Genomic DNA, 8,964 nt, shown 5'->3' on the forward strand with positions numbered 1-8,964 from the left:
TGTGTTGATACTTTGGTATATTATAGTCTGTTGTGATGATAAAGTGGTAGTATGTTACTCCTTATTTATGTATTGAGGCTGTGATGTAAATTGTCTTTATTGCAGTGACACTTAACTATGCCTGTGTGTTGATACTTTGGTATGTTATAGTCTGTTGTAATGATAAAGTGGTAGTATGTTACTCTTTATATATGTATTGACACTGTGATGTAAAATGTCTTTATTGTAGTGATACTTAACTATGCCGTGTGTGTTGATACTTTGGTATATTATAGCCTGTTGTGATGATAAAGTGGTAGTATTTTACTCCTTATTTATGTATTGACACTGTGAAGTAAATTGTCTTTATTGTAGTGATATTTAACTATGCCCTGTGTGTTGATACTGTGGTATATTATAGCCTGTTGTGATGATAAAGTGGTAGTATGTTACTCGTTATATATGTATTGACGCTGTGATGTAAATTGTCTTAATTGCAGTGATACTTAATTATGCCTGTGTGTTGATACTTTGATATATTATAGCCTGTTATGATGATAAAGTGGTAAACGGTTTTTCTGTTTTGATTTGTTGACGCTGTGATGTAATTTATCTCTGTTGTGTTGACATTTACTTATGTTCCGTTAGTTTGGTGCATTCTAGTTTGTGGTGTGGTCACAGTCGTAAAAGGTGTATCTATTCTTTATGTGTTGGTGCGATGCTGTAGTTTGTGCCCTGACAATTGACGTCTTGGTATATCTAGACTTGTATAGATGTATTGATTCGTCAATTTGGAAATATGTTATACATCAAAGTTTATTTTGTTATGCACAAACAATATACATATCAAACATGTCGCAACGTTTCAAGACCCACTAGTCTCTTTGTCAAGCTATTCCTGAGTGAGCGATATATATGTTTTACCTGTACAATAATGTGACGACATTGTATAGTGTATATGTCACTTGAACCAAGACTTTGGGATTTATTTTTAGTAAATGATATTTATTATTTTCTCGGAGAAAAAAAAAGAGAATTTCGAATGATGAAAACAATGATGGGGTTGAAATACTGTTGATGTATATGTCATGCCATCGATATGTGCCTTAACGATTTTTTCTAACTAAGCCGGATATCATGAACGCAAATATTTGTCATCCAACGACACTACATCAAAACGCTTCTCCGGCTTTGTTTTATTATTATCATATATGCTTTTGCCAGAAATCACCAACGCAAGTTAGAATACCATCTACGACGTAAAAGAGTACCACGAACGTCGATGTGTGTTTGATCTTAAAACCTAATAGGTTGATATTTATGATCATAAAGATCATTTGCACAATGAGATTTCAAATATCATATGTATCATATTCACTGCGACATTAAATTTTCATGATTATTACTAATACTAATGTTCACCATGACAATGCTGTTCCATTTTTATAGCTTTAACCAATGTACACTACGACAATGCCTTTTAACGCAAGTGGGGGTCTCTGCGACGTTCTTCCACACCAACGTGAGAATAAAACAGCGAGAGGCAACAGTATTTGAAACCATGAAACAAATTCGCAAGAAATAAATTTCACGCAACATCCTTAATAAGCAATTGTGCGAAAACAGTACCTAACCGAATGAAACGAATTCGCGACGATTAAACTCGCGTAAAATAAAACTTCGCTTGTATAGATGCGCTTTACAGTATATTGCAGTCATACAGCATCGTCCGCCGACCTACACGCAGGTAGTACAACTTCAACAATTATTAGAAAGATGTATACTGTGTGTTTCTGTCCTTGTTTCATAAATGTCAGTGAGTTGCTGGCCGTACGCTGCTAAGATAATCTATTCTGCTCTTAGACTCTTTAATCTATCGACTTTCCAGTTGTAGATACGTACTGGTTTATAGTACACGCTTATTCAGTTATCATCGTATCTTGTTTAAGACCAGCCAATCCATAAATTACACACATTATAGAGATTGTAAAGGTCAAAAATTAAATATGATACTATTCCCTATATCACTATAATTACGAACGTACATAAATCTTGCAGGTTCGGGGAAAGTGTATGCCTGGAGTACCTAACTGCATGATGGGAGGAGGCGACTTATGTAGGGCCCCTGCAGGATTGGGGATGCTTTCTTCCTTGTCTTTTGTTAAGGAAACATTGAAGGAACAAAGAAAAGACCTGCAGTATTCGATTGCATGTGTATCGTAAAAGGCGACTAAACTGGCGACCCCTGCAGGGATCTTCTACTTAGGAGACATAGAACATTGATCTCTCCCTCCCCCTTTGCAACACTTGGGATCATTTATGTTTAATATTTTTTCTGTCTTTTTGTTCTTTCTGCTTTCTCTTTCAGATGGTATCTCCCTAGGTACTGTCCTCATTTGACCCTGGCTGTTGCCAGGATATTAAACCCCGATCAAACAAATGTAAGTTTGTAGGATACGAATTGTTTAAACTAGGTACATGTACACTGTAGATGCATGTATGACAAAGCAGTACTTATAACAGACTAGACGATAATAACGTTGTCAATCACATGGAGAGATTGGCTCCTTTACTTAGACATAAGACAGGGAACACAAAACAGTTGCATATATGAGATCAAAATTGAACAAAAATGTGTTAAATAATAAAATTTTAGAAACGGTTATACCCTTTGCTAGTGTTTGCTAAACGCAGCAATTATAATGACAGCATCATTGGACAATAACACTGAGTGCGTGAAATCCTCGACAAAAAAAATCACCGGGAAAAGTGAAGCGTGAAAATCATAATGAATCATGAGTAGAATCACTCAAAATATTTTTAACTGGTAAATTTATGATAAAAATCTATTTGGTAAAAGATGTAATATCAAATTTAGCGACCATAGGTGAAATGAGTAATATAAATTATTACGAATTAACGACGAGTTAAAGTTAACTAAGAGACATACATTATGTTCACTATCTCCAGATAAAAGCAAATGGCAGTCCTATAAATACTCTGACACGCCTTAGCGGGCAGGTTATAAACATACCTTAACAATGATCCATTATCTCTAGATAACAATAAATGTCAGTCATATACTCTGACACGTGTAAGCGAGCAGTTGATAAACGTACCTTTACAGTGAACCACTATCTCGAGATAACAACATATGTCAGACCTATAGTCTGACACGTGTCAGCGAGCAGTTGATAAACGTACCTTTACAATGATCCCCTATCTCGAGATAACAACATATGCCAGACCTATACTCTGACACGTGTCAGCGAGCAGCTGATAAACATACCTTTACAATGATCCACTATCTCTAGATAACAACTATGTCAGACCTATACTCTGACACGTGTCAGCGAGCAGTTTATAAACATACCTTAACAATAATCCACTATCTCTAAATACCAACATATGTCAGACCTATACTCTTACACGTGTCAGCGAGCAGCTAATAAACATACCTTAACAATGATCCATTATCTCTAGATAACAACACATGTCAGTCATATACTCTGACACATGTCAGCGGGCAGTTGATAAACGTGTATCTTTACAATGTTCCACTATCTCAAGAAAACAACATATGTCAGATCTATACTCTGACACGTGTCATCGAGCAGCTGATAAACATACCTGATAAACGTACCTTTACAATGATCCACTATCTTTAGATAACAACATATGTCAGCCCTATCCTCTGACACGTGTCGGCGAGCAGCTGATAAACATACCTATACAATGATCAAATATCTCTAGATAACAACATATGTTAGACCTATACTCTGACACGCGTCAGCGAGCAGCTGATAAACATCCCTATACAATGATCCACTATTTCTGGATAACAACATATGTCAGTCATATACTCTGACACATGTCAGCGGGCAGTTGATAAACGTGTATCTTTACAATGTTCCACTATCTCAAGAAAACAACATATGTCAGATCTATACTCTGACACGTGTCGGCGAGCAGCTGATAAACATCCCTATACAATGATCCACTATCTCTAGAAAACAACTATGTCAGACCTATACTCTTACACGTGTCAGCGAGCAGCTTATAAACATACCTTAACAATAATCCACTATCTCAAAAAACCAACATATGCCAGACCTATACTCTGACCCGTGTCAGCGAGCAGCTGATAAACGTGTATCTTTACAATGTTCCACTATCTCAAGAAAACAACATATGTCAGACCTATCCTCTGACACGTGTCAGCGAGAAGCTGACACACATACCTATACAATGATCCACTATTTCTAGATAACATCATATGTCAGTCATATACTCTGACACGTGTCATCGAGCAGCTGATAAACATACCTTTACAGTTTATAAACATACCTTAACAATAATCCACTATCTCTAAATACCAACATGTGTCAGACCTATACTCTGATACGTGTCAGCGAGCAGCTGATACACATACCTATACAATGATCCACTATCTCTCGATAACAATATATGTAAGACATATTCTCTGACACGTGTCAGCGAGAAGCTGACACACATACCTATACAATGATCCACTATTTCTGGATAACAACATATGTCAGTCATATACTCTGACACATGTCAGCGGGCAGTTGATAAGCGTACCTTTGCAGGGATCCACTATCTCGAGATAACAACATATGCAAGACCTATACTCTGACACGTGTCCCCGCGCAGTTAATAAACGTACCTTAACAATGATCCACTATCTCGAGATAACAATATGTCAGACCTATCCTCTGACACGTGTCGGCGAGCAGCTGATAAACATCCCTATACAATGATCCACTATCTCTAGTTAACAACATATGTCAGACCTAGACTCTGACACGTGTCAGCGTGCAGCTGATAAACATACCTGATAAACGTACCTTTACAATGATCCACTATTTCTGGATAACAACATATGTCAGTCATATACTCTGACACGGGTCAGCGGGCAGTTGATTAACGAGTTTCTTTACAATGTTCCACTATCTCAAGAAAACAACATATGTCAGACCTATCCTCTGACACGTGTCAGCGAGCATTTTATAAACATACCTTAACAATGATCCATTATCTCTAGATAACAACACATGTCAGTCATATACTCTGACACATGTCAGCGGGCAGTTGATAAGCGTACCTTTGCAGGGATCCACTATCTCGAGATAACAATATGTCAGACCTATACTCCGACACGTGTCAGCGCGCAGTTAATAAACGTACTTTAACAATGAACCACTATCTCTAGATAACAACTATGTCAGACCTATACTCTGCCACGTGTCAGCGAGCAGCTGATAAACATACCTATACAATGATCCTCTATCTCAAGATAACAACAAATGTCAGACCTATACTCTGACACGTGTCAGCGAGCAGTTGATAAATGTACTTTTCCACTGATCCACTATCTCTAGATTACAACATATGTCAGACCTATCCTCTGACACGTGTCAGCGAGCAGCTGATAAACATACCTAAACAATGATCCACTATCTCTAGTAACAACATATGTCAGACCTATATTCTGACACGTGTCAGAGAGCAGTTAATAAACATACCTTAACAATGATCCGCTATCTCTAGATAACAACATATGTCAGACTTATACTCTGACACGTGTCAGTATCTCTAAATACCAACATATGTCAGACCTATACTCTGACACGTGTCGTCGGGCAGTTGATAAACGTACCTTTACAGTGATCCATTATCTCTAGATAACAACATATGTCAGACCTATACTCTGACACGTGTCAGAGACCAGTTGATAAACATACCTTTACTATGATTCACTATCTCTAGTAACAACATATGTCAGACCTATACTCTGACACGTGTCAGCGAACAGCTGATAAACATACCTTTACAATGATCCACTATCTCTAGATAACAACACATGTCAGTCATATACTCTGACACGTGTCAGCAAGCAGTCGATAAACGTACCTTTACAGTGATCCACTATCTCGAGATAACAACATATGCCAGACCTATACTCTGACACGTATCAGCGAGCAGTTGATAAACGTACCTTTACAATGATCTACTATCTCTAGATAACAACAAATGTCAGTCATATACTCTGACACGTATCAGCGAGCAGTTGATAAACATACCTTAACAATGATTCACTATCTCTAGATAACAACAAATGTCAATCATATACTCTGACACGTGTCAGCTAGCACTTGATAAACATACCTAAACAATGATCCGCTATCTCTAGATAACAACATATGTCAGACCTATACTCTGACACGTGTCAGCGAGCAGTTGATAAACATACCTTACCAATGATCCACTATCTCTAGATAACAACAAATGTCAGACCTATACTCTGACACGTGGTAGCGAGCAGCTGATAAACACCTTTACAATGATCTACTATCTCTAGATAACAACATATGTCAGTCATATACTCTGACACGTGTCAGCGGGCAGTTATATAAAATATAAATTGAAACGAGAATGAAGGCGATGATCAACAAATAAAATGAAATGAGGATGAAGGCGATGATCAACAAAATAAAATGAAATGAGGATGAAGGCGATGATTAACACAATGTACACGAAACGAGGACGAAGGCGATGATCAACACAATTAAAATGAAATGAGGATGCAAGCGATGATCAACATACTAAAAGGAAATGAGGATGAAGGCGAGTATCAACACAATTCAAATGAAATGAGGACGAAACCAATGATTAACACAATCACAACATCGATGACTCCTTTACAATTTAAATGAAATGAAAGGGAGCTAATGGCTCCATTGGTTACACATTTGCTAATCAATTGCATTACAATAGCATGTGCTCCTTATTGCGCCACTCAATATACCGTCACTTTGATAGTCCCCTATAGACCAGTGTGCGTTAGATGTCCTACAACCTGTCAACAATTCTGGTTGGTATGCTTGACGCAGACCAGTCCTGGTATTCGAACCTCTATTTACTTAAAATCACGAGATCTAGATCAGTCCAAACAATCTACGGGCAACAATCATCAAATATTAAAGACAAACAATGAAAATCAATCTCTCACCTTTATCACAGGTTAGATCCCGTCAACACGATACACACAGTGGCAGACTACTAACAGTTCCATCACAGAGTAATGTCGGCTTGGTCTGGTGGCGAGGCAAGTGTGCTGCCTACCTGTACACAGAAACTCAATATGACTGATAGTGGGCAAACCATTACACTCAACGAAGATTACATGACCATATTACCATGGCGACGCTATTAAAACGAAAACATAACATAAAGAAGTCTTTGTAACATGCAAAGACACATTCTCATACAAGCTGAGAGAACAGGTTGTCTCTATATACTGGCGCTGTACTCGGTAAGCGCACTGTGACTGCACCCTCTACCTGCCCGTCATGTGACACGTGCAGTACGGGTTGTATTGGTTTGTATCAGTCATCTTTGTCTTAAATTCCATCACTGACATGTTTAGCTTGTCAGGCTATTGTTGATGTTCGCTGTAATAGTATATTTGTTGATCGTGAAATCATCCCCAGGTCAAGAAATACAATGTAAACGGTTATCCACCCTCATGAATCCAACGTCCTACACATCGATTTTAGAACAATTGTTCGCTTCAGTGAGATGGGATTTGAATAAAGCTTTATCTCAGTGTTTTTAAAAATATATATTTGATGGACAATATGCAGTATTTTTTCTATTCACGAATAACCCGGATGTGTAATGAAATTGCAATTGATCACACGTAAACATGCTCCATTGTTTACCTTGCGACAGTATATTAACTAATTAAGCCACATACCTAAAGCATACAACATGTCAACACATGAAACCAACATGTTTCCTTATTAAACTTCATAATTGATGCACGTGTATTGTTTTAATTGTGATAAATGTGTTTCAACAAAACGTTTGTGTCATCAAAATGTATGTCCACTATCCTTTTGGCCATCTAGCAATCTATTTGCGACCCGTGTGCCTTTCTTTGTATATATTAAAGAGGGGTTTGATTTCGTTTTATTTTGTTTAAAGTCCTAGTAAAAGCTATGGTCATTTAAAAACGTGCTTCCATGTGTGTTGCAAACGCTTTTAAAAAGTAATATCATTAATAGTGTCAGTTTGTAGAATGAAAAAACGCATGGTGGGTAACATCAAGAGTTCGGTGTCATGGTGTCACGGTGTCATGGTGTCATGGTGTCACGATGTCACGGCGTCACGGTGTCACGGTGTCACGGTGTCATGGTGTCACGATGTCATGGTGTCACGGTGTCATGGTGTCATGGTGTCACGGTGTCATGGTGTCATGGTGTCACGGTGTCATGGTGTCACGATGTCACGGCGTCACGGTGTCACGGTGTCACGGTGTCATGGTGTCACGATGTCATGGTGTCACGGTGTCATGGTGTCATGGTGTCATGGTGTCACGGTGTCATGGTGTCACGGTGTCATGGTGTCACGATGTCACGGTGTCATGGTGTCATGGTGTCATGGTGTCACGGTGTCATGGTGTCATGGTGTCACGGTGTCATGGTGTCACGGTGTCATGGTGTCACGGTGTCATGGTGTCACGGTGTCACGGTGTCATGGTGTCATGGTGTCATGGTGTCACGGTGTTATGGTGTCACGATGTCACGGCGTCACGGTGTCACGGTGTCATGGTGTCATGGTGTCACGATGTCATGGTGTCACGGTGTCATGGTGTCACGGTGTCATGGTGTCACGGTGTCATGGTGTCACGATGTCACGGTGTCATGGTGTCATGGTGTCATTGTGTCACGGTGTCACGGTGTCATGGTGTCACGGTGTCATGGTGTCACGGTGTCATGGTGTCACGGTGTCATGGTGTCACGGTGTCATGGTGTCACGGTGTCATGGTGTCACGGTGTCATGGTGTCACGGTGTCATGGTGTCACGGTGTCATGGTGTCACGGTGTCATGGTGTCACGGTGTCATGGTGTCACGGTGTCATGGTGTCATGGTGTCATGGTGTCATGGTGTCATGGTGTC

General features: G+C 39.2%; 1 protein-coding gene across 1 annotated transcript in view; it reads right to left on the bottom strand.

The window, feature by feature from the left end:
* LOC110466188 overlaps positions 1–7,330 on the bottom strand; it is a 36,183-nt gene extending 28,853 nt beyond the window's left edge. The window contains exon 1 of the mRNA XM_021522546.1: positions 7,013–7,330. The gene's annotated coding sequence lies outside the window, so the exon portion shown is untranslated. The remainder of the gene's footprint in view (positions 1–7,012) is intronic.
* Positions 7,331–8,964: the final 1,634 nt, after the last annotated feature.

Source organism: Mizuhopecten yessoensis, unplaced genomic scaffold (assembly GCF_002113885.1).
Source record: "Mizuhopecten yessoensis strain PY_sf001 unplaced genomic scaffold, ASM211388v2 scaffold11123, whole genome shotgun sequence".
NCBI lineage: Eukaryota > Metazoa > Mollusca > Bivalvia > Pectinida > Pectinidae > Mizuhopecten > Mizuhopecten yessoensis.